The sequence below is a fragment of the Trichosurus vulpecula genome, chromosome 7 (genome assembly GCF_011100635.1).
Source record: "Trichosurus vulpecula isolate mTriVul1 chromosome 7, mTriVul1.pri, whole genome shotgun sequence".
In the NCBI taxonomy this organism is placed as follows: Eukaryota; Metazoa; Chordata; class Mammalia; order Diprotodontia; family Phalangeridae; genus Trichosurus; species Trichosurus vulpecula.
Genome location: NC_050579.1, coordinates 247,039,364 through 247,065,079, shown reverse-complemented (window position 1 = coordinate 247,065,079; position 25,716 = coordinate 247,039,364). Strand labels below are relative to the sequence as shown.

At 40.3% G+C, this 25,716-nt stretch overlaps 1 pseudogene; it reads right to left on the bottom strand.

Moving 5' to 3' along the window:
- Positions 1–3,452: 3,452 nt before the first annotated feature.
- Positions 3,453–3,883, bottom strand: LOC118858472 (annotated as a pseudogene).
- Between the last annotated feature and the right edge of the window lie 21,833 nt (positions 3,884–25,716).

Below are 25,716 nucleotides of genomic sequence, written 5' to 3'. Positions count from 1 at the left end.
TAGTGTTGCATAAATATGAGCTATTCTTCTTAGCAGAAGGTTAGATATCAGGAAAAACTTCCTGACAGTGCAAGGCACTGCTATTTGGAAGCACGTGTGATAAGAATCTCCTTCCCTGAAGTGCTTGAGAATAGGAGAGACTCACATAAACCCTCCATCCATCCTGACTCACAAAGACACCCAACCCGTAATCTGTAGGGACAGCTTTTTTCCCCCTTACTCAGCCTTCTAAGACACTTTCCTTTGGCTGGCACCTGCTGTCTTGACATCCTTCCCCAATCCTAGCAACAAGTGCAAATCAAATCCTCAGCAGGAGGGTACAGAGACCCCCGTGTGTCCTCATGCAAGGTGACAAACTGCCAATTATCCGAGTGTCTGTGGATCCCTAAGAACAACCCTGCCAGGGAGCCAAGCAACCAGGCATGATAAATGACAGAGCCCAGGGCAGGGACATTTGGGGACTGCTCTAGCAGAGCAGTGTCAAGCTGAGGAAGTCATCAGGACGATGTGTCTCTGGGGCTCTGCTTCATGCCATTTGCCTTCCATGTTTTCATTCTCAGAGAGAGCTCAGTCATCCCAAGCAGTGGCCTGCAAAGATCTCATATCCAAGGGAAATGCTAGGTCTGGGAGTTAGAACTTCCTATCCAGGCTGCTTTTCATCACCGAGTTATCCAGCTCCCTCAAAAACCTTCCTAAATGTCTCTTAGTACATCACTCAGACTTCTCCTTTGTGCTCACTTCACTCCTCCCTTCCTCCCTGTTATTTGCATGTATATCTTTCCCCCAAAACTAGAGAGCAAAGAAGTTCCTTGAGAACAAAGTCTGTGTATTTGTCCTTGGGCAACAGAAACTATTAATTTCTATATTCCCAGTAAATGGCCATGCTGGGTTGTACACTTGGTTTCTGCTGCCTATCTTTCTACCCAGAATGTGCCAGAAAGCAGCTCAAAGGCTATTTTAATAACCTATCAAGCTGATTCCATTGGAAAGTGGCGGGGGTGGGGGGTTCAAGGGACAACTGAGTAAACTGAAAGTTTTTGTTGTTGCTTTTTAAAAAAATTTGTTTTGTTTTTAAATAAGTTTCTAGAACTATAAGAAGTGGCAACACCAATGGAAACATTCCATGCTGGAAGAAGTAAGACATAAGATTGTGAATTTCCCCTTGATCCAACCTGGTGTCAATGAAGGAAACCTGCATAAGGATGAGCAGAATTTTTGTTCTAAACTATTGGGAACATTTTTGGAAGCTCTAAGGTATGTGTAGACCCAGAGAGCTAGGGAGAAGCTTCTATCACTGCCATTTATATCCATGCTTTTAGGCAGACTACTGAAACTATCTGGGCCATATTATCTGTTTCTTAATCTGTTAAATGGGAATAATTATATTTGCCCTATTTATCCTGCAAGGTTGTTATGAGGATTGAATGAGAAAATGCATTTTGAAATACTTAAGAATTAATTAGAACATCAGCAGTTGCTATTGTTAGAGCTCCTTTTATCTCTTGCAGGGCTTAGTATAAGTACCAAGCTCAATGAAAATTCTTTAGTTAATTTTTCATTCCCATCTTCAGTCCTCTAAGTAATATGTTTATGTAATTGTAGCCAGAATGGACTTTGTTTTCTTTGAATGACTCAGCTCGCCTCGTTGAGCTTCCCTGAACGCTGGGGCTTGCTCTTCCGGGGCAGGACCAGAGCTTCCTGTGTGATGAGTCGTGGCGCTGGCTGAGGGGAGGTGTGTTAACGTGGTCTATGCTGGGGGAGGGCCCAAGTCAAGAACCAATCGGCCCTGGTCGTTCAGGCGGTGCTTGATGATGTCAAAAACTCTATAAGAGGGGAGAGGACAGCTTGAAGATCCTCCTTTCCTTTTCCAGTTGGAGCCAGAGACACCTACAGCCGAAGCTGAGCTGCCGGTAGCAGATCTGACTAGAGGCTAGTGGGTAATCTTCTTACCGTAGAGGGGAAGCATGTATACGATTTTGCCTTATACCATCTCGCTTCTCTGTGGCCTTCTGGTTACCCTTATAAGGCGGACTTATTGGGCCTGGAAGCTTTTGATGAAAATATCAAAATGGGGACGCTGGTTTGTGGGCTTGTTATTGTGGAGTGTAAATACATGCTTTAGTTCTCCTGCCTTCTGCCTAGAGAATTCCTTATATCCTGCGGTTCCGGACCTTTTAGGCACATATGAGATTCTCTTTGAAATCATAAATTCTGCCTTCCTAATATAGTAATTTTGAGTATTTTCTTAAAAAAAGTTTTACATTAAAATTATGCAAAAATCAATTCAAGTATAAATTATGCCTCCACCAAGTGAGCCTTTGATATCTCATCATGAGAATGGAGATGACGTTAAATATCCAAAGGCTATGTCAATGGTGTACAACCTCTGAAAGATCCCACCATGCAGAAAGTCTTCAAGAATAGTTCTGGCACCAAAATGCAGTTGCCTTTCAAGGACCAGGCTAAAAGAGAAGAGAGGTTCAGCACATCTAGACTGACCACTTGATAATGAATTCTTTAGCCTCAAAAGTCCATGAAACCATGAAAAATTAAAAATGGCCTTCAGTCATCTGGAGTCCCTTTCCATTTTGTTAGGGATGATGGCAGGGTGATGCAAAAGGAGGTAAAGGATGCTAAGAATCACCCAATTTTTATAATGTTAACAAAAAGTAACCTAGCTATTATTATTCTGAATGTGAGACCCTTGCCCCATGATCGATATGTGTTATTCATGGAAAGGAATCATATCAATCTTGACATTCTTGCTATAAATAAAACAAGAAAATAGAAAGAAGAGGCAGCTAAGTTGAAGTAAAGCTTACAATTTTTCCCTGAAGATGCAAAGGAAGGGTTTGATGGAATTGGTTATATTGTCCATGCAAAGATGGGAACATTTCACATTTAACTACCTTGCATGACACTGTTCGTGATAAGCATTTTCATAATGCTTAAAAGACCCCCATGAAGATAATTGCAGATTTTGAATCAACATACACTGCAGAGAAAAAAAAAATTAAAGACATTCTATAAAGGACATAATAAGACCCTTTCAAGTAAGCCAACATCTACTTTGATATGCTAAATGAACTAAATGTACAAGTTGGAAAAGATGAGGATAGAGGAACATGTATTGGAAAATGGTTCAGGTGTAAAACATGAGAAAGGCTAAAGACCTGAAGATAACACAAAAACAAAGGTGTTTTGGAGACAATCTGAACCAGCTTATGAGAGCCAATTGTTAAATTTTCAGTGTGGGAATTTATATCTCTGAAATAGGCAAATGTTAATAATCAGGGCTTAATTTATCATTTTCTTGACTTCTAGATTTCACAAATTGATGGAGAAAATGAATTAAAGATTAAAATTATTAAACTAAAAATTGTGTTGCACATGTATTTTTTTTAGTCCAATAAGTTTATTTTTGAAAATATACACAAAAATGTTGAACCACTTTATGCATCTTCAGCAGCTGGAGCATCTCCACCCTTGGTGTTCCTGGTATATATCACTTGTGCTCTGTGTTTGGAAACCAGCTTAATCAGACCTTTACTAAGCAGTTCCTGGAGGGCTGCTCAGGCTAGAGAACCCCGGATCTTCAGTCTCTCTGAGACTACTGCAGGGGTGATGAGTTTATAGTTGGGGACCTCCTTGCAGAGTTTGCCGTATGTTGCTTTGTCAAACAGAACCAGATTGTTGAGCTTGTCTCGAACTTTTCCCTTGGACCACTTCTTCTTCTTAGCTTTGCCCCCAGACTTGTTCATGGGATCTTTGTCCTTCTTGGCCGATTTCCTGGAATCTTTCTTCTTCTTATCGTCCTTGGGCGGCATGGTGAGGCTTCAAGGAACTCCTGGTGCTGCCGCCTCCAAGCTAAGATGTCGGACAGAAAGGGAGTGGGTGGTAAGGGCGACCCTGAAACTTTGTCTGCCTGCACATGTATTTTTTTAAGAGAGCTGGTTGTTTACCAGTATATCTCTGCATAGAAGTCTAATACCATGAATATGCTCTTTGAGAGAAAAAAAGTAAAGTATTGGATATGGCTAGCACCAGGTAACTTCACCAAAAAGTGAAAATAATTATATCTGAACAGATAGGAAAATATTTATCATTGATGTGGATGTCATTTCTGAATCACTATCTGGACACAATCAGACTACTGAGAGTGAAGATCAAGATTCATACAAAGCTGTAAGAGAGAATAAAAATGAGGAAACTGTGTGGTATCCAATGAAAAAATTCCAAAATGATCTATTTAAACAAGGTGTTGATAGCCCTGAGGTAGGAAATGGGTAGAGGAAAGGTCATCAACTCAATTGTAAATGACTTTATATGGAAGTTTAACCAATTTAAACCAACTGCCATAAAGAGATCAGGAGAGCCTACAAACACCCAAGTGAACAAAATTTTGACCCATCTGCCAAACTGAAAGAGATGGCAGTCAAAGGTAGCACTGGTGATGAATAACACTTCATCAGTAATATCCTTCACTAAAAAATGTCAGGAGATTTTGAGCATTATCATCTCATAAAATAGAGTGGAGCAATGGGGAGAAAATCCACTTTAAAGAAACTTTAATAAGGGGTTAGTAAGTTATCAAAGTCATCCTGAAGGCATTTAAAAATAAACTAGAAGAAAAACAGTCAAGCATGCAAAAGATGCAAAAAGATTTTTTTTAATAAATTTTTTTCAAGTAGAAATGCCACATTAGGATACCACTATTTGGAGTGGTGGAAAGAGTACTGGTTTTTGAACTGAGGTCATCCTGACTTTAGGTCCAGCATTCTAGCTCTTATGTCTCTTATTCTAAACTATGAGCCTATCGTTTCTTTATATGCTGAGGTGAGGGAAGGAGGAGCTAACAGCTGGAGGAAATAGGACCTTGTGTAGGAGAAGCAAGAAGTCACAGTGGATGAGAGAGAAGACCTTGAAGTTAAGAAGACTTGGATTCAAGTTTCACCTGGGATGTATTCTTGCTTTGTGATTCTGTGCCAGGCTCTTAAACACTCTGTGTGACCTTAGTGACAACTGACTGTAAGGTGTAAGGTTAATGGGAAATAAGATCTTCCCCACCCATCAATAGGCCTCATGTGGAGCCCATTAAGGGAAGCTTCCTTGCTTGTAGGAAGGTTTACACACTTTTTGTTAATTTCTAATTAGGCACTGAGTCAGGAGGGTTGTGATGCCTTCTGACTCTGAGCCTATTAGCTGAAAGAGTATATATTCTGAGAGGTGAACTTTTGCTTTGGGGCTCACTTACAAGAAGGGTCTTGTGATTCCCTGGTTGAGATTCTGAGTGGCCAACTGTTCAGAACTCCCCGACTGCTCAGAGGTAAAGGCTCTCTCGATTCAGTGGTGGATGTAAAGAATATATAGCAGTATTATTTTGATTCAGGCAGTAGAACCCTGTCTGTTGGTCTTTATTTCTCTTCTCTTAATTACTTCTGTTTGTATTCTGTGTAATTAAAAAAGATTGTTGACCCCTGAAACAACTGTCTTTCCTAGTAAAACAGATAAAAGAACCTGCCCTAGCAGCCCTCCTGAGTATGCCAGTGTGGCTGCTGTTACATAAGGCTTTTAAACAATGCTGAGATTGAAGAGCATTAAGAGATATATGTATCATTCCTTCACACTGGCCATAGGCTCAGAGCTCCCCACAAGGATGAAGTCTCAAGTCCAGAAAAGAAAAAGGTTTACTATAAGATGAGATCCTCTCCATCTCAGTTCTGCTGCTTACTGCCTGTGTGATGTTGGGGAAAATTGCTTAATCTCTCTGGACCTCAGTTTCATAATCTGTAAAATATCAGGGTTGAAATAAATGGCTTCTAAATCTGTTATCCTCTGACCCTGCTCCTCCTCATGGACTGCTCTTACCCATAACTGCAATGGACTTTCCTCTGTTCCCCCAATCTCTGACCTATTGATAACTTCCCCCTCCTTTAAGGTTTAGCTTGATGCCTACCTTCTCAAAGAAGCCTTTCCTCATCCTCCCCAGGAAGAAGTGATTGCCCCCTCCCCCTTTCCCTTGCCTCTCTCAGATGACTCTGTTTGATTTCCCTTTTATCTTTAATAATTTTCCAGTTTGTATTATAGTGATTTGTATTTGTATGGAAGGGAAGAGAGGGATGAAATATTTCAACCTTGCCTCGGAAGTACAAGTGCCTTCCTTGACCCAGCTCTGCCTCTAGGGAAGAAAGCTCCTCATGGTCTGTTCCAATGCCTGACAACCTATACTTCTATGAAAGTCTTCCCTGTATCGAAGGCATCTCCTGTGCTGAAAGAGCTCCCTCTCCATGTGGCTGAGCTGTTTCTGTTCAGAAATTCCACACCTTCTTCTTTGGATTAGAATAAAAGCTACAGAGGGCTGCAAATGAATAAGGCCAAGGTGAAGAGACATACAGGCTGAGAAAATGAATGTGACATACTTTCTCCGTAGGCAGGAAGCTACAGGAAAGATAACAAAGGGAAACCGCATTGGAGACTTTTGCTCCTAGAAAGTCAGTAAGTGTATCTCAATGTGCTCATAGTTCCAACTTCTATTATTTTTAAACACAGTCTGAGAGCTTCAGTGACAGGTATAGCCCCCTTGATTCCATGGGGGTTCTGAATAGCACACTGCTCAGAAATCCTGTACACAATCCCCAGATGAAAAACCCCTTGGTCTGACAACATAGCATTTGGGGGTGAGGAGGGAGTGAAAAAACTGGGACCCTCTCTGATTCCATTGGGGCCAAGCAAGGGCTAAGACAGACAATAACAATGTTTCTCTTTAGTCATCTCACAATTTGTTACCCATGACAATTATATCAATTAATGAATGGACACATTTAGAAGACAATTTACAACTTTAATGACATGAGGATGTGGCTGACTTTCATTTTAAAAAATGACATCAAAGGGTCAAGTGCATCTCTTGGTTTGAGAGATCAGGGATTTTGTTCCAGTGGGTTTAAATAATAAAAATAACAAATGATAATAACTGTATGTGTGTGTGTCTGTGTGTGCTCGTAGATACATAGATATATAGATATGCATATATATACCCACACAGACACACACAATACATATGTACATATACATATACAGTGTATGTATCCATATACATATATACACATACACACATACATACATGTATGTAAAATTTTTAGTTTATGATTAATTTTTCCAAATTTATTGTCTCCTTTGATTCTCATAACAACAGTGTGAATGAAGTAGGTAGCCTTAGGATTATTGTCCCTTTTATAGAGGTGAGAAAACAGGCTTCATGTGATTAAATGATCCATCAAAGGTCCCACAGCTAGTGAATGGTAAAGTCAGGACTCCAGTCCAGGTTTTCTTGATCCCTAAGCCCAAGATCCATAAAGAACTTTTGAGTACTTATTATGCACAGCTCCTCTGTGAAGTACTTATGTAGGTTCTTTCCTCAAGGTGCTTTTTATTCTAATGGGGGAAAACCTTTTATATAGGACAGTTATGTCTAATGGGAATGTTTGGGTTGCAGAAGTCACAGGAATGATGTGGAGTCATAGGTAAACCAATTGACAACTCACTTCCAGGAATAGTAGTGTGACTTAGTGGATAGAGTGTCCGGCCTGGAGTCGGGAAAACTCATCTTCCTGAGTCCAAATATAGCCTCAGACACTTAGCAGCTGTGTGATCCTGGGCAAGTCACTTAACCTGTTTGCTTCAGTTTCTTCATCTGTGAAATGAGCTGGAGAAGCAAATGGCAAGCCACTCTAGTATCTTTGCCAAGAAAACCCCAAATAGGGTCATAAAGAGTCTATTGTGACCGAATAAAAACAACTCACTGTACTAGGCCTCAAAGAGCTCTCGGGCTCCTCGGAAAGCTCCATAACGATAATGGCAAATACCCAAGATGCCTGAAAAGCCATGGATTCCACCTTATGGTTTGGGGCTTTACTACTTGAAGTGCTTCTGGTTACCCTAGTAGGACAAAGCTGGATTCTGTAACCACTCTACATAAATTTTTTTTAAAGGCAGCACAGTGTATTAGCTAGATCCCCAGACTTGGAGTGAAGAAGATAGGGATTCAGATCCCACCTCAGATACATCCTGGCTGTGTGACTCTGGGTAAGTCACTTAACCTCCCCTAGCCTCAGTCCCTCACTTGTAAAATGAAGAGGATGGATTTGATGGTCTCTTCTAAGTCTAATATCCTTTGGCCACACCCTACTCTAAAGTCTTATAGCAGTTTGTGCCCTTCTTAAACATTCATCACAGGCTGCTGTGCGCTATGATTATCTCTGTGCATGGTTTATAGTCTCCCATACCACACTATAATCTCTTCAGGGGAAGATCTCATCTTATAATGCTGTCATTGCTGTTCAGTCATGTCTGACTCTTCGTGACCCATGTTGGGGCTTTCTTGGCAAAGATACTGGAGTGGTTTGCCATTTCCTTCTCTGGCTCATTTTTTACGGATGAGGAAACTGAAGCAAACAGGGTTGAGCAACTTGCCCAGGGTCACACAGCAAGGAAATGTCTGAGGCCAGATTTGAACTCATGAAGATGAGTCTTCCTGATTCTACTAAGCCCAATGCTATATCCACAGCACCGCCTTGCCAACCTTCTTATAATATACTTCTTTTTTTTCTGAACTTTTGACGTCATCCCTATTGAGACTTCCCTCTACCAAAGCACACTGGCTCCCTGAGTTTATGGCTAGGGTGCACAGGGAATGGTATGTGTAGATAACTTTTGAGGCTCTTCAAACTCAACTTTGTTTAAAAACCTTATAGTCAGTTGCCTAGGTTCACACAGAGTGGTTAAGAGACTCAGCACTCAGCAAAAACGTATCAGAGGTGAAACTCAAACCCCGGTCTTCTTGACTTCAAGGTCTGCTCTCTTATCTATTGTGTCTTCTTTCTTGTCCTACACAAGATCTATTTCCTGATTCCTCAAGCTGTCAGCCCCTCTTTCCCTCATATTATGAAATGATAGGCTCATAGCTCTAGGATAAGAAACCTAAGAGCCCATCTAGATAGTGCAGTGGCTAAAGCAGGGAACCTAGAGTCAGGAAGACTTGAGTTCCAATCTCTGCCTTTGAACACATCCTAGCTTTGTGACCTTGGGCAAATGACTTAACCTTTGTCTACCTTAGTTTCTTCATCTGAAAAATAGGCATGATAATGGCACTTAATTCTCAGGTCAGTTGTGAGGCTAAAATCAAATTATTTGTATTTGTAAAGCCCTTTGCTAGCCTTCAAACACTATATAAATGCTGGTTATTATTATTCATCCAACCCTTTGCATTACAAATGAGGAAACTGAGGCACAAAGTTTTTAAATGACTTGCTCAAGCTCAAAAAGCTTGTTTCTTAATCAGAACTTGGACCAGGGTTCTGAGCTTAAGTCCAGTGCCCTATCCATTACACCATCCTTGCTTTATTACTCTGAAGTTGTCTAATCTGTATATGTGACTCCACACCTACTTCCAATTAGAGTGTAAGCTTTTTGTGTACAAAGACTTTCTTGTTTTTATTTTTGTATCACCCATATCTAACACAGTTCCCTGCACATAGAAATCATTTAATTAATATTTCTTGAAGAAACGAATGAATGAAAAAATGAATCTTGCCCTCAGAAAGAAAGCAGTGTGGCATGGGGAAAGGAGCACTGGATAGAGTATTAGGCATGAAGTCAGGAAGACTCATCTTCATGAATTCAAATCCTTCTTCAAACACTTACTAGCTGTGTGACCTTGGACAAGACACTTAACCCTGTTTGCCTCAGTTTCCTCATCTGTAAAATGAGCTGGAGAAGGAAATGGCAAACCCCTCTAGTATCTTTGCCAAGAAAACCCCAAAGAATAGGACATGACTAAAACTACCAAACAACAATAACAAGAAAAAGTTCTGTTTAGGGGATTTGGAGTTTGAGGACCTGGAATCAAATCCTACTCATGGAATTTACTCCCTATGTAATTTTGGACAGATCACTTAAATCCCTGTGCCTTCGCTTTTTCATCCGAAAAAATGAGGCAGTTGGACAAAATGGTCTCTGAGGTCCTTTCCAGTTCTAAACCTAAAATAGAAAAGCTGGCCTGAGAGTGTTCGGGGATTATTGTGACTCAAGAAGGGAAAGTGCGCAAAAGATAAAGAGAAGGCCCTATTATTGCCTTAGAAGCCTCAGGAAGGAGCCTCAATCCCTCTGGTTGTGGCATAAAAAGCATACTGTTGCCCTTCCATTCCCAGACCTCCCTCCCTCACAGGAAAGTTCAGCCTTCCCTTACAGGTCATTGGAGTGGGAGGCTTGGGCAATGGAGGGAGTCAAGCAACAGTCTTTTGACGTATGAATTTTCCTGATAGACTGGAGGAGCCAGAGCCCAGAGCCATCCCAGGCTCACCAAGCAGGGAACCAAGGCTGCCTAAGGGTGATGTGTGGTGGAGGAGGGATGGTCTGTCATCCTGCCCTCTTGTGATGTACTGGGGCTGCCTGAGGGTGAGATGTGTCACTTCTGCATATGTACAGCCAGACTGCGGAGGGAATGATCTGTGGATCTCATGAGGCTCTCCACATGCAGTAATGTTTAAAAGCCTTAAATAAATTCCCATCTAATTTCAACTGTTTCCCATCTCTTGCCTGAGTTCTCAGTCAGAGCATGAAATGAACAGGCAGAGTTGTGCCTGTTGCTTTCCCTCTATGGGCCCCAGGGGACACACTAGATGACCTAATGGGTCTCTTCCATCTCTGATATCTATGACTGGAGCTCCCTCTCTCCTCTCTCCACAGCCCCCCTACTTCCTGACTCTCTGTAAGATCACTTTGTCACTGCCCCAAATCTCTCTTGGGCCCTCCACTTCCTTGGACCTCCCCCCACCAATGTGAAAATATTTCAAAGTAAAAGGCGGTTTTAAAAATATCGGCCAGCTTCATATTGCAGCTACAACCAAATTGAGTATTCGATATTCATCCTAATGTGCTTTCAAGATGGAAAAAAAAATCCTAGAGAGCATCTAAACCAAGCCCCTTGCTTTACATATGAGAAAACTGAGACCCGGATAGGACGAATAACTGTATTTGTCAAAGAGGGGCATTTATGCCCTGGACAATCCAGCCCTCACCCCTAAGATGAAGAAAATGCCTTTAGAGAGGATGGATGAAGTCATGAGACCCTGGGAGTGGGTTAGATGTTAGACTGGGTGTCTGTTAGGTGATAGACTGGGTGGAGTCCTGAAGAAGTGGATGGTCCAAGGTCATACAGATAGTTCAGTACCCTTGGGCAAGAATTTGGCCCCAGGTCTTTGGATTTGCTTCTGCATTTATAAAATTATCCTTTGAATTAGAGGTTTTCTAAGGTCTTTTGAGGCTTCGTCTCTGACTCCAGAGTCAGTGTTCTTCTTACTAGGCCACATCATTTCTGCTACCTTTGACTTTACTTATTCAAAGTCCTCTTATAGAATCAAGGGAAAATAGACTCTCAAAGTTGGAATGGACCTTGCAGGCTGTCTACTCCAACCTCTGTACTAGGCCTCATGGCCTTGGGGGGCTACAAGAGAAAGCCCAGGACCTTCTATGGGGGTTGAGGCCCAGGTTCATTAACCAGGAATGAGATACAGAAAGTAGGCAATAGAAGACTAAGGATTTGTTAGGATGGAGGCCACCAAATCAATGACCCATGAGAATGGGGAAGATGGCATGACATCAAAGTTATAATTGTCAAAGAAGACAACTAGGCTTTGCTCAGGGAGATTTTGAGGAGGGTTAAAATGCAAGCTCCGTGAGGTGAGAGATCTTTTCAATCTTTATTTGTATTCACATGGCTTAGCACAGTGCCTGTCATTCAGTAGGTACTTGATAAATGTTTGCTCATTGGTTGGGGTGGGGAGGCCCTTCCTACATGTAGTAACTGTCACCTCCCACATCTTAGGTTATGGTTCTTGGACAGTCTGGGCCAGACAGTCAAGAAACACTTATTAAGCACCTATTATGTGCCAGGTGTTCTGCTAAGCTTTGGGGATACAAAGAAAGGTAAAATTCAATTCCTACCCTCAAGGAGCTCATAATATAATAGGGGGAGGGGAGAATACATTTTTTTGAAAAAATACAGAAATGCATAGGAGGGATATAGGAGGCACCCAGTGTGGGAGCATGATGAAGTCCAGGAAATGCAGCAGTGTGGGGAATGAAGTGTAGACCTCTCCCCAAACCATTTTGAACCCCCAAGATCTGAGAAAGGCCTAAAATCTGGATTGGCCAATCAGGAGAGACACTGTGACCCACTCTGAGCTTAATCTACCATAATGCTTTGCAATACTTTGGTATAACAGACACGCCTTGCTCTCTGAGTGAATTCAAACTGCCCCTTCCTGTGTCAACAGTAGAAGGCCAGGTGAAGCAGACCAGAGCATTCTTCTGTTAATGACTACCAGGCACAAGGCACCTTGATGAGACCTTATCTTGAACAATGGGACTTTTCTTATCTTAATATTTTATGGACATATACTATGTTATGGCATGTTAATGGTAAAGAAAATGCAGATATCCCAGGCTGTATTTTCGATTGACTTTTTGTCCACTCTATTATCCTGTTGTGTTTGCAACCTGTTCAATTGAGAAAATTCCTTTCTCATACTATGGTTAAACATATATGGGGATCATAAATTTGAGGGCCACAGACATACTGAGTTGGGATTGTTCTAAAATGTATCTAAGCCTTCTCATTCTTTTTATCGGATAGTCAGAACTTACATTTTGGCTCTGTGTACATGCATCTGCTAGCTTTTAGGGAATAAAACAACGTGAATTTATGTATCACCTGGCCTGTTGGCCTCTTTAACCAAACTTTCAGGTCAACAGAAGGAGCCATAATAATAACAGCTAATATTTCTATGGTTCTTTGAGGCTCACAAAATACTTTATATCTGATGCATCTTTTGATACTCACAACAACTTTGTGAGGTGGGCGCTAGCTTCTATTGTCACCATTTTACAGATGAGGAAACTGAGGCTAAGTGACAAGCCACGAGTCAAATGACTAGGAAGGGTCTGAGGCAGGATTCAAATCCACTTCTTCCTTACTCCAAAGTTCGGCACTCCACCCAGTCTACCACTTAACGTCAGTTAACTCAGTCTACCATCTAACCCACTCCCAGAGTCTCATGACTTCATCCATCCTCTCTGTAGGTGTTTTCTTCTTCTTGGAGGGGAGGGCTAGATTGTCCAGTGCATAAAAGCTCCTCTTTGAGTGTGATTGCAGCTTCAGTGGTAGTATTGATCACACAACTCCCTCACCCCAAAAATGTTCTTGCCCTAGGTAGAAGAACTCCTACTTACAGCTCTTCGTGACATCATAAACAACAACCAAAAAAAAGCTGCATGATACTAACCATTATTTCACCAATGCCCCCCACTCCCCTTCACAGTATTTCTCTCTAACTTGCCTGGTGCTGACTTCTCCATTTTGGGACATAACTGCAAACTGTCATGCTGCCGCTTACATATTCCCTAGGATTTAATTCCCTTGAGCTCTGCCTTAGCTTACTTTCCTGTTACCTTTTGATATCATGCTTCGGACGCTGACCTTTCTCCCCAGGAAGATTCTTTTCCCAAGGTTCATTTTAACCATCTTTAATCATGAATATCTCTAATCCTCCTGGGAGATGGGAATATAACAGATTATCTGCCACTAGCCTACCAACTGACCAGACCAGAAATGGGAGGAGTGTTAAAAGCTGGGAAATACAGTTTGTTCACTGAGCGTAAAAGAATCTGAAGGAGGCAGAACTAGTTAGCATTCTTAGGATCAGGCAAGTGTCCCAGGAAACAGCTATCCAAGAGCATGGCTGCATTCATCCTTAATGTTAAACTTTTTTACTTGAGATCCTCAGTTCACCAGGCATTCCCCTGTTCTTTCAACCCTGGGACCACAATTTTAGAATTACAAGCAATCTTAAATACTATTTAGTCCAACCCCTTTACTTTACAAAAGAGTAAAATGAGGACAGCAAATGTAAGTGACTCACCCAAAGGAGTAAAATGAGGACAGCAAATGTAAGTGACTCACCCAAGGTCACACAGGCAGTAATTAGCAAAACTGCAATATGAACCAGATCTCCTAAGTCCAAATCTTGTGCCCTATTCCTTGTATCATGTTTCCTTCTCATGTTCTTAGAATATAACATGATAGGACATAGAACATAAAACATCAGCTGTTGTTCATCCTTCATTCCTGAAGAGGACCAATGGCATCAGAAGAGTGATATCTTGACTTACAAGTGAATTGGATTTAAGTGAGGCAGAGCTGTGTAGTCATCCTCACTCTCTCCTCCAGAGCCAGTGGCTCCACGGAGTCCAGTGGCAAGATATAGATCAGGACAACTGGCCTGGATGCAGTGGGGAACCTTGGCCCTTTAAGCTAAGGTCTTTCCCAGGTCTCAGTTTATCTAAGGCAACACCCATTCAGTGATTAAAGGCTAGGTAAAAACTGAGCAAAAGGTGGTCTAGTTTGCCTTCACAAAAGAATCAACCTGGGAGGGGAAGACCCTCAGAGTTTCTGACCAAAACAGAAACAATAGCTATTTACACTCAACTTGCTCAATGAGCACGTGAGGCTTGGGCCAGGACCTATTATTGGACAATTAGTAAAAACCAGAGTGATTTGGATTTAAAGGAATAGTAGCTCCATTTGAATCCCAACAGGCTTTATCAAAGGTTGGTTTTTCAGAGCTATATTTCAAGAAATCTTAAATGAGAACTACATGAGACAATGGAGTTAATTATCCCATCAACACTAGAACATTAGATGTTAAAACACAAAACACAGCATATCTGATCTGGAACTTTAGAGACTATCTAGTTTAGAGGTCAACAAATTATAACCTATGGGCCAAATCCAGCCCACCATCTATTTTTGTATGGACTAGGAATTAAGAATGGTAGAAACTATTTTAGTCTGACCCCTTCATTTTGCTAATGAAGAAATCAATCGTCACGAGTAGTAAAAGTGTCAAGCTTCTAGGTTCTATGGATGCAAAACAAAAATGGAAACAAACCCTGCTCTCAAAAAACTTGTTATCTTCTAATGGAGGAAACACAATGTACATGTGTAAGTATACACAAAATAAATGGAAATGTATATGTGTGTATGCACATCCATATATGTCTATATAGATATATGTATATATATACATAAATGCATGCATATATGTGTGTGTACACGTATATACATGTGTGTATATTGTATGTGCATATGTATATAATCTAGCTTGAGAGGAAGAACAATTGCAGTTGAAGAGATCAGGAATGGCTTCATATGACAGATGGTGCTTGAGCTGCTTCTTAAAGGAAGAGAAGAACACTATGAATCAGAGGTAAGGAAGGAGTATATTCAGGGCCTATGGAATAGCCAGCGCAAAAGAACAAAGGGAGAGAGAGAGATGGAGACAGAGAGAGAAGGACAGAGAGAGAGACAGAGAGGGAGGGAGGAAAGGAGGGAGAGAGACAGACAGACAAACGGACAGAGAGACAGAGACAGAGAGAGAGAGAGGGAGAGAGGGAGAGAGAGAGAGAGAGAAGAGGAGGGGGAGAGAGAGAGAGAGAGAGAGGGAGAGAGAGAGATGGAATGTTGTGCATAGGGAACAGAGACGAAGTCAATTTGGCTGGATTGTAGAGGATGAGAGACAATGTATTGTCCAGTGAGGCTGATATAATGGGGGTCTGACATATATGTACGTGCCATGTGGAGAACCTGGGTAGCCTACTTCTGGAACAAGCATAAAGGAAGTGCCTCAGAGAGATGAACTGTGGAACAGGCATAGACATTCCACAAGTAGTTCATTTCAACTAACCATGTGTTGAAGAGGAGGCCCCTTGATTGGCTACATAGCCATTCAGAAGCCTGCCAACCTCAGCTACTGTATCTTTGCCTCATTAGCTTCTGGGGGATTTCAGGGACTCCATTTATGGTATCCAGAGAAAGGAGTGAATTATCTGATCTTTGGAGTTTTGAAAGGAGGTTAGGAGAGCAAACCATAGGAATCCTAGAATTGAAGCTCGTATCAAATATTGCAGCCAGCCCAACATCAGTACACCAAGAAGCAAGGAGTACACTTTGAGAGGGCCTCTGGGTTCCCAGTACTGCAGAATATACAGACAGAGATACTGCCTTTAGATGAGAACATGGTAGAACCAATGCTATATCTAATTGAGCTAAGATAAGCCTTTTTCCCCTGAAAAAGACTAAGGTGGTATAGGGGAAAATATGCCCTGGAGGTGTTATAGAGAATGTTTGTTCTAGCTGTGTATTTGTAAATATATGGATAAAGAAAAGTAAATATCCTTTCATAAAAGCTAATTGATGTTAAGTGGTTAAAAGAGACTAGGTTGGTAGTCACTGTCCCTCTCTTACAATGGGAACAACACAGCTAAGTAGGGGCTCATTTGATGGCAGTAGAAAGAAGATGCACCCCCAAACCCCTCAGGATACCTGGAAACCCAGAGGGGGAGATCTAGCAGGCCTGGCCCTGGGAGAGAGACTGAAGACATTTATGTTGCACAGAAGCAATATCAGGTGAGGAAATCAGAGGCCATAGATGGGAAGGAATTTGGTCAGATCATATAGTTCATTAGTGACCAAATGAATCATAGACTTCATGCTCATTCTCTGTCCCAGTACCTTGGCTCTCCACATTACATATTGTCTACTACATGCTCATCCCTGATGATGCTCCCCAAAAGTCACTGTTGATTGATAGGGAACCATAACTGTGGAATATCTGAAATAAAATGTAAACATCAGCCTAAAAGAATGAAATGTTATAAGTCAAAGAACAATTTGGGAATATCCCCAGATTAAATGCATTTCTTAGCATATTAATCTGATTTCTTTCTCTCTCTCTCTCTCTCTCTCTCTCTCTCTCTCTCTCTCTCTCTCTCTCTCCCTCCCTCCACACACACACACACACACACACACACACACACACACATGAGCTATGTGCTATGCAAAGAGAATAGAGATCCCTGGTGGGAGTTCTGAAGGTTCAAGCTACCATTCATGTAGCCTGGTGAGGCAGAAACCTGGGGTCATAAGCAGGTTTGAACTATTCTGTAGAATCCTAAAGGGTAAAGATGAATTAAGTAAGAATATAGACTCATCTCTGGAGAAATGAGTAAGGTGCTGAGAGTAAAGTTTGGGAAATTTCTGAGTTGAGTCCATTTGGAGTGTAGATGATGTCACTGATGGGGACTATAATTTTTATGTCAATGGTACAGATGGAGGGTTAATTTTCCAGTTTTGTAGCTTCCTAGTTGTGAAACTTGAGTGACTTCACATTAGTTTCTCCATGAGTAAAATGGGGATAATTGTACTCACACACCCTATCTCATTGGTTGGTTGATGGATTGTTGTCCTCCATTCTCAAAGAGGACCAAAATGACATCACTATGTTGTGGTCAAGGTACAGTGTGTCTGACTGTGGCTGATCAGACCAATATGAACTCAGAAGGCTCTACCATGGGTCAGGCACAAATCATCCATATGAACATTTGGAGTAAAGATAGCTCTAAGTTTGTGCTTCTCACATTCTTTTTGAACTACTAGAAATAACTCTAAAAGCTTTAAAGTTCTACGAAAATGTGAGTCATAGTGGTTATCATTTTAGTGGTAGTGGTGAAATTGATGTTGGAGTTGCTGGTGCATATCACCGTCAGCCTTTCAGCTGTCATTCTGTCAGACAAAAAGCATTTATTGGGCATTCACTATGGGCCAGGCACTGTGCTAAGTGCTGGAGATACAATGAAAGGCACAAATAGTCACTGCCCTCAAAGTGTTCGCATTGCAGTAGGAGAGACAACAAGCAAATAACCATGTGTATACAAGATAAATTCAGTGTAGCTGAGAGGTAATTTTAGAGGGAAGGCAATGGGAGAGTATGGGAGAAGGAAGAGTAGAACAACTAGCTAAGGTGTAGGTTTGCCCTGAAGCTATAAGGTAAACCTGGGACTCAAACAGATGAGGACAAAGCTTCCCCAGGAATCAAGAAAGCGAGCTAGCCAAGGAAGACATAGAATCACACACGATTCACTGAGACAGAGACTGAGTACTCATCGATAGTTTAGGCTTACAGGCATGAAACTGGAAGTCATAAGAACAGGGATCCCCTAAAGTTCTGGTTAAAGAAACCAGATAGTGAGAGGGAGCTAAAAGCAAGAAGAGCAAACAAGGCACTGTTTAATACTTTCATTAAAATCAACAGAATTAAAGAAACCTGTGTCAAGTTAAGTAGTGTGAAATTCTGCATGTATTATATGTTCTACTGTATATAATTTTTTGGTTTGTCTTTTACCACGTGTCTACCCCCCTCCACAGTCATAAAAAAGAGCTGTGACTTGATAACAGCTGACTGTGTGCTATATTTCAGTACACAATAAGGAGAACCATTTACAGGACAGAGAAAAGGAAATCAAATAGGAATTTAGGATCCTATGATTATATGAGCTAGTATTGAAAATATCACAGAATTTCACAATTGTAATGGAATTTAGAAGCCGTTGAATCCGTTTCATGCCCCCCAAAAAGCCAACCTGGCAGATGATCTTCTAGCCTTTCATTCATGCATGCAACTAACATTAATTAAATACCTATTGTTTCCATCAATTTGGAGAGTAACTGAGTAATTGATGATATATGAATGTGATGAAAAACTCTTGTGCTGCAAGAAGTGGTGGAGATGTTTTCAGAAATGCCTGGGAAGACTTTACGAACTGATTAAGAATGAAATGAGCAGAACCAGGAGGACAATTTCTATAATAAGAACAACATTATACTGACAATTTTGAAAGACTTAAGAACTTTGATCAATGCAGTTACCAACTATGATTCCAAAGGACCAAAGATGAAAAATGCTATCTACCTACCTCCTGACAGAAAGGGGATAGACTCAGGGTACACATACACACTGTAACAACAATGTGGCTAGCAGCTACTTGGCTGTGTAAGACCAACAATGACCAGAACACAGAAGGGCTGTTAACACAAGTTCTTTGATCTGCTTTTCTAAGGAAAGCAACTTGAAGGGGTTAACAATCTCAGTTTAATTAAACATGTATAGATCACTCACTTAGTTCAGAGGGAAAAGATCAGCCTCCTGAACTTCAGGGCAAATACAAACAGAAATTGCAAACATCAACAGACAGACCTTGTCTGATTCAAATCACAATTCATAATTACCAGAGAAACACCAACATCTATCTGTCTGGGTTACAAAGCCAGGGTGGGGGGCAGGTTCAACAGCTTGCCCAGGGTCTCATCACCCACATTTTTCAATTAGCATACCCCCAGAAGTCAAAATACCAACCTCAGATATTATAAACCAGTCTCAGGGCCCTGGGGCACTTGATTATCTCGGTGCTGAGAAGCACTCAAACAAAGAACAGTGAAAAGTCCTATTTAGAGTGTGGGAGAGTGAGTTAATTCCTAGTACTACTGATGGTTTCCAATCAATGACTCCCAGTTGTCTTAGTGCTGAGAAACACTACAAGACAAAAAAGATCCCACTTTACCTGCCCCATTCAGAGAAAGACCAGAATCATTTAAGGCACTTAAGAAAACAGCAAAAAGCCCCGCCCTGATTGCCACTACACATACATAATACACACATACATACACACAACATACACAAACACGTGTGTTTATGTTTATATGCACAGAGGTATATACAAGTAAATTTGAGTGTATATGTTTACAAGCATGTATACATAATATATGCGTATATGTGTGTGTGTATACATATACATTCTAAATATGTATGTGTAAATATCTATTTATATATGTGTGTGTATGCCTGTGTATATATACATACACAAATATGTACATATATAATATATATGTATATATAAAATCTCCAGAATAAGCATTCCTCTCAACACCACCAAAGCATACTCTCCCCAAAACTACCTCAGTCTTTTTTCTTTCTATTGGAGGGGGCAGTAGGTGCACCTTAGCTCAATTCCTATACATCATTGCTCCCACCAGGTTCACGTTCAAAGGCAGCACCTTTATCTTTGCTTTTACTATTCTAGCAACCCAGAGGCCCCCTCAAAATTTATTCCTTGATCCTCAAGTTACTGATGCCAGGCTCCCTGAAGTAGAGATAGATAGATAGGTAGACAGATAGATACATGCACATGTATATATAGCCACACAGATAGACACAGCTATATGTATATAGGCACACAAACATACATGCACACAGGTATATATACATACATGTACATGTTTATATATGCACATATACATACATGCATACATGTAAACACTATATACAACATGACCAATGTGAGAATTTGTTTTGCTTGATTTTGCATATTTGTTACAAGAATTTTGTTTTTCTTTCTTTTTCCAAACACCTAAATGATAAAATGGATAAAGTAGAAGACTTAGATTCAGGAAGTTCAAATATTGCCTCAAACACTTCTGTGTGACCCTAGGCAAGTCACTTAACCTCTGTCTTAGTTTCCTCATGATACTACCTCCTAGGGCTGTTGTGAGAAACAAATGATTTAACATCTATAAAGAGCTTTGCACATCTTTAGGAACTATGTAAAAGCTAGCTGTCTTTATTAATCAGGGAGGCAGGAGGGAGAAAAAAGATTTTTGTTAATTGAGAAAATGAATTAAGGTTAAAAATTCAAAACCAAAAAAGAATTACCTACTATGTACTCTGGGTACAAAGATAAACATTAAATAGTCCCTACCTTTAAGGAGCTTACATTCTATTGAGGAAAAACAGCAGAAGCTGAGATAAGTAAATATAAAATATATGCAAACAAAATATAAAGTTATTTCTGAAAGAAAGAACACTTACACTTGGAGACATCAGACAAGACTTCCTGTGGAAGGTGGCACTTTAGGTGGCCCTTGAAGGAAGCTGGGGATTCTGAGAAACAGAAGTGAGGAGGGACCACGTACAGGGTGGGAGATTATCTGAAGTGGGGGAAAGCATGTAGCCCAGAGGTGGCATATTTTATATAGGAAACAGAAAGTAGGCCAGTTTGGCTAAGGCATAGAGTGTATAAAGAAGTAAAATGTACAATAAATCTGGAAAGGTTGGCAGGAGCCAGATTTGAAAGGGTTTTAAAAATCAAGTGGAAATAACATTCATTAAGTGCCTCTTATGTTAAAGGCTAGAGATACAAACACAAAAAATAAAATAACATAAAGATAGCCTTTGCTCTCAAGGAGATACCTATTTAATGGGGAGGGGGAAGAGGGCAAGATAATATACAAAAAGAAACTGAAAAGCCAGGAGGAAGGTGCCCAATCTGGGGGCATGGTGAAGAAATCAAAGAAGTTCCAAATCATGCAACAAGCTAAAATGAGATGTCTTTGCCAAGCTCCCTCCTTAAATGGAGATTTGGGAGCTCATGGCTCTGTCCTTAAATCAGAGGGGCAGAGGATAGTGATGAGGTACAAGTACCAAGGCTAATTCAGTCTCACAGGAGGAAAAAGTTTCTCCAATGATGAGCTTCCTGAGGCATGGTGGGAAATCAGAAGAGTCCCAAAGTAGAGTGGTCAGGGGGAAAATGAGTCAAACAAAGGAATCTGGAAGCAAATGAAATTCACTGGATCTTTTGAGCTGGGGTAGAGGGTGGAAAGCAATGTGGTCAGTCCTGAGTTTTAGGACAATGTGTCAGCTATGTGGGTAGGTAGATAAGAGAGGGGAGAGACTTGATGCATGGAGACCAAATAGGAGGATATTGCAGTAGTCCAGTTGGGAGGTGATGAAGGTCTGAATGAGGATAGTGGCTGTATGCTTGAAGATAAGGAGATGGAAAAGAAAAATGATGAAGATCTGACAAGAGAGTGACCGAATGGATATTGAGAGGTGAGAGAGAAAGAAAATCAAGGATGCTTTCTCAATTAATAACCTCAATGACAAGAAGGTAAGTTGTAGAACAACATGAAAGTGGCGCAGAGGAGAGGGGTTTGAGGTAAAAGATAATAAGTTCTTTCTTGGATGTTGAGTTTGAGATGCCTATAGGATATCATATTGGAAATGTCCAGGAGGCAATTCAGGAGTCATTGATGAGGGACTGGCATACAAGAGTCAGACTAGAATTGAATAAATAAACAGACATGGTAGTTAAGCTCCAGGAATCTGAAGAAGTCGTTGAGAGAGTGTGGAGAGAGATGAGAAAAGGGCCCAGGAGATAGCTCTGGGTTACACCCACACACAGAAGTCAGGACATGAATGATAATCCAGAAAAGGAGTTTGATAAGGAGTAACCAGATGGGGAGGAAGAGAAGCAAGAGAGAGCAGTATCATGAAAATCCAAGTGTACATACAGCAAATGCCAAAATAAACTCCAAATGGCTATATGACTTAGATGTAAAAGGTCACATCATAAATAAATTAGAGGATCAAGTTTAAAAAAAAAACCTTTCATAACTCTGGATAGGGAAAGAGTTCACGACCAAATAAGAGATAGAGAAAATCACAGAAGATAATATGAAAAATTTTGATTATCTAAGATTTAACAGTTTTACACACAAAACCAATGCATTCAAAATGAAAAGAGACAGTTATTGAAAAAATCTTCATAGAAAGATTCACTGATAAAAGTCTTACATTGAAGAAATGTAAAGAATTAATTCAAATTTATCAGATCAAGGGACATTCCTAAATAGATGAATGGTTAAAGGATATAAGCAGGGAGTTTAAAAGGAAGAACTCTGAGTTATCAACAACTATATGAAAAAATTCTCCAAATAACTTGTAATTAGAGAAATGCAAATTTAAATAACCAAAGTTATAACTCACATCTATCAGATTTCCAAAGGTGACAAAAAAGGAAAATTACTATTGTTTAATAAGCTATAGGAATATAGACACACTAATGTATTCTTGATGGTACGTGAATTAGTCCAGTCGTTCTGAAAAGCAATTCAGAACTATGTGTTCCAAGGCATTAAACTGTGCATACACTTAGGCCAAGCAATACCACTACTAAGGCTATGCCCCAGACCAAATAAAGGAAGAAGAGAAAGACCATACGTACAAGGATCGTTATAGCTACTCTTTTTGTGACAGCAAAGAACTGGAAATTAAAGAGGTAGCCATCAATTGGGGAATGTTTGAACAAATGATGGTATATTAATTCAATGTAATACTTACCATTACCTAAGAAATCTGGTGACCAGATAAACCTGGGAAGATTTATATGACTTGAAGGAGGCAAAACCAGCAAAGCAATTTCTATAATAACAAAATTGTAAAGACAAATTACTTTTAAAGACTAAAGAACTCTGATCAACACAATGACCAGCCACAGTTCTCCAGGAATGATGATGAAGAATGCAACCTACATACTGACAAAGAGATGATGGACTAAGTGCATATGATCCATATGAGAATTTGTTTTGCCTGACTACGAATATTTAATACAAGGCTTTTGTTTTTCCTTTTTTTCAATTTGAAGGTGCAGTGGCAGTCAGAGTGGGCTAGGAATAGGGTAGCCAAAAAAGAAGGCAAAATAACAGAAAGAGGGTCATCATAAATAATCAAGACAACTTTAAAAGTTACATGTTGAATTTATTACATATGGGGGGGAGAGAAATCTTTACATTATAGAGATTCCTACTTTCGTGTACAATCTTATTTTTCTGTTCTACATACATGGAAATGCTCATTCTGTTTAATATTAAATTCACAATAAAAATGAAATACAATTCTAAACAAATCCAAGAAGAGAGTTTATAAGGCATCCCCAGTCTTTGAGTCTCCAGAAAACAGCTGCCAAAAGAGGAGGGAGGAGCTGTTCATCTAACACAGGCAGGAAACTAACTGTATCTGGATGAATTGTCGGTCGATATTTAGCCTCCATGAACAAGAGGAAAGACAGCCTATGAGACAGCAGGATACCCAGGCGGGATGCATTTGCTCAGGAGATCAATATGTAATTCAAACCAGATTGTCCCCTCCCTCCCTCTTCCCTTCAGAGAATTTGAAGGAGAGGGAAAAAAGAGAAATCTACAGTGTGAGTGAGACTAAAGGTCAAAGCTGTGTGTGGTGATGTGCATCTGAAAATCCTCCAAAAGGGGAGAGAGTGGAGCCAGGAATCTGGAGTGGGGACAGAGGGTTGATGAAGATAGGTTAAAGGATATAAAGTGAAGAACAGAAAGACAAACAGAAAGAAATAGTGGGAGGGAGTACCCTCATAAGAAGATTATAGATCCCTCAAAAGTACTATAGAAAGATCACTAAACTTTTGTCATAAAATCTGAATTTGAAGTCCACACTACCTCCCACCACCTACATGACCTTAGAGAGGTTAGTTGATCTCTTGGAACATCAGATTCCTTATCTATAAAATGATTGGACTAGATGAGAGGGTTTTAACGTGATAGATTTCAGATGGTCTGTGAATGGGGAAAAATATATCTTAATTTCAATATAGTCTGTTTCCTTTGTAATTCTCTGCATTTGATTTTATGCATTTAAAAACATGAATCTCAGAATGGATTCAGAGGTTTCACTGGATAAAGAAAGTAAGAGCTCTGAAACTGAATGGAATCTTCTTCAATCACTTCCAGCTTGAGATCCATAATCCTGGGTTCCATAATAACCAATCCCCTTTCTGTTTTATATAAATTATAGATGCCCACTTTGGGCTATAGATGGGGAGGCAGTATTTGATTAATTTGCCAAAGATTCTGAAGGAAAATCTTCATTTGAATGTGAGTTCCTCAAAGGAAGGGACTGTTCTGTTGTTATCATTGTATCACTAGTGCCTTGCATGTAGTAGTTGCTTAATAAATGTTTGTTGAATGGAATGGGTTTTGTCATAGAACCTGTTTTTTTTTTATAAGGATGCATGAATGAATTGGAGTGAAATAATATTTGTGCTGAGGTGGTATCTAAGTAATGCACCACATTAGGTAGAGATAGAAGTGGAAATGGGGAGAAAGGGGAAGGATGGAGATGGAGAGAAAAGGGGTGAAGATACTATTCTTAGTGATATGCTCATTATGGTACTATGGCCATTCCCCACCACCACCAGTTTTTATATAACACTGGGTTCTTGAAAACTAAGAACTCTCACTCTTTAGCCACTTGCTACTTTCCCCAAATTTAGTGTAGGTTTCACTAAGTAATCAGTTCTACAAATCATAGCCTGAGCCCCCACTAATGTAATACTATCTGCTTACATATTGTGCAAACCATATATCCAGGAGCAATAATATTTAATTAAGCTATCAAGACAAAGTAAATAATAAAAAGTAATCAAGTAGTAGAATCAGTTTTACCCACACACAAGTGGGTTTTACTGTGCATTCAAGGGAATTAGAACTCTGCAGCTAGTAAATGTCCAATGCAGCATTTGAACACAGTCTTTACGACTATAAGTCCAATGCTCTATCCATTGTATCATAATCCTTTAACCAAATCCCTGACCAAACCCCACAAATCACCAAATATGTTTGGAAAAAATCACGGTAGCCTTAGAATTCATAGACGAGTCACCAAAGCTTGTGTTTTCAGTGCTGTCTGGCTTTTGGAAATCTGCAGAAGCCTCTTTAGGGCAGGATGCCATGTATTGAAGCCTCTCTACTCAGTTCTGAGAGAGAAAGCATTTTTCCAGTACTCCTTGTATTTGGGCAAACCCTGGCCATACCACATTATTTGCTCTTCCTTTGCATCGCTTCACTGCAACTACAGCCTGAAGCTTTCATCTATTTCTGCTTGTTCCCATGACTCTCTC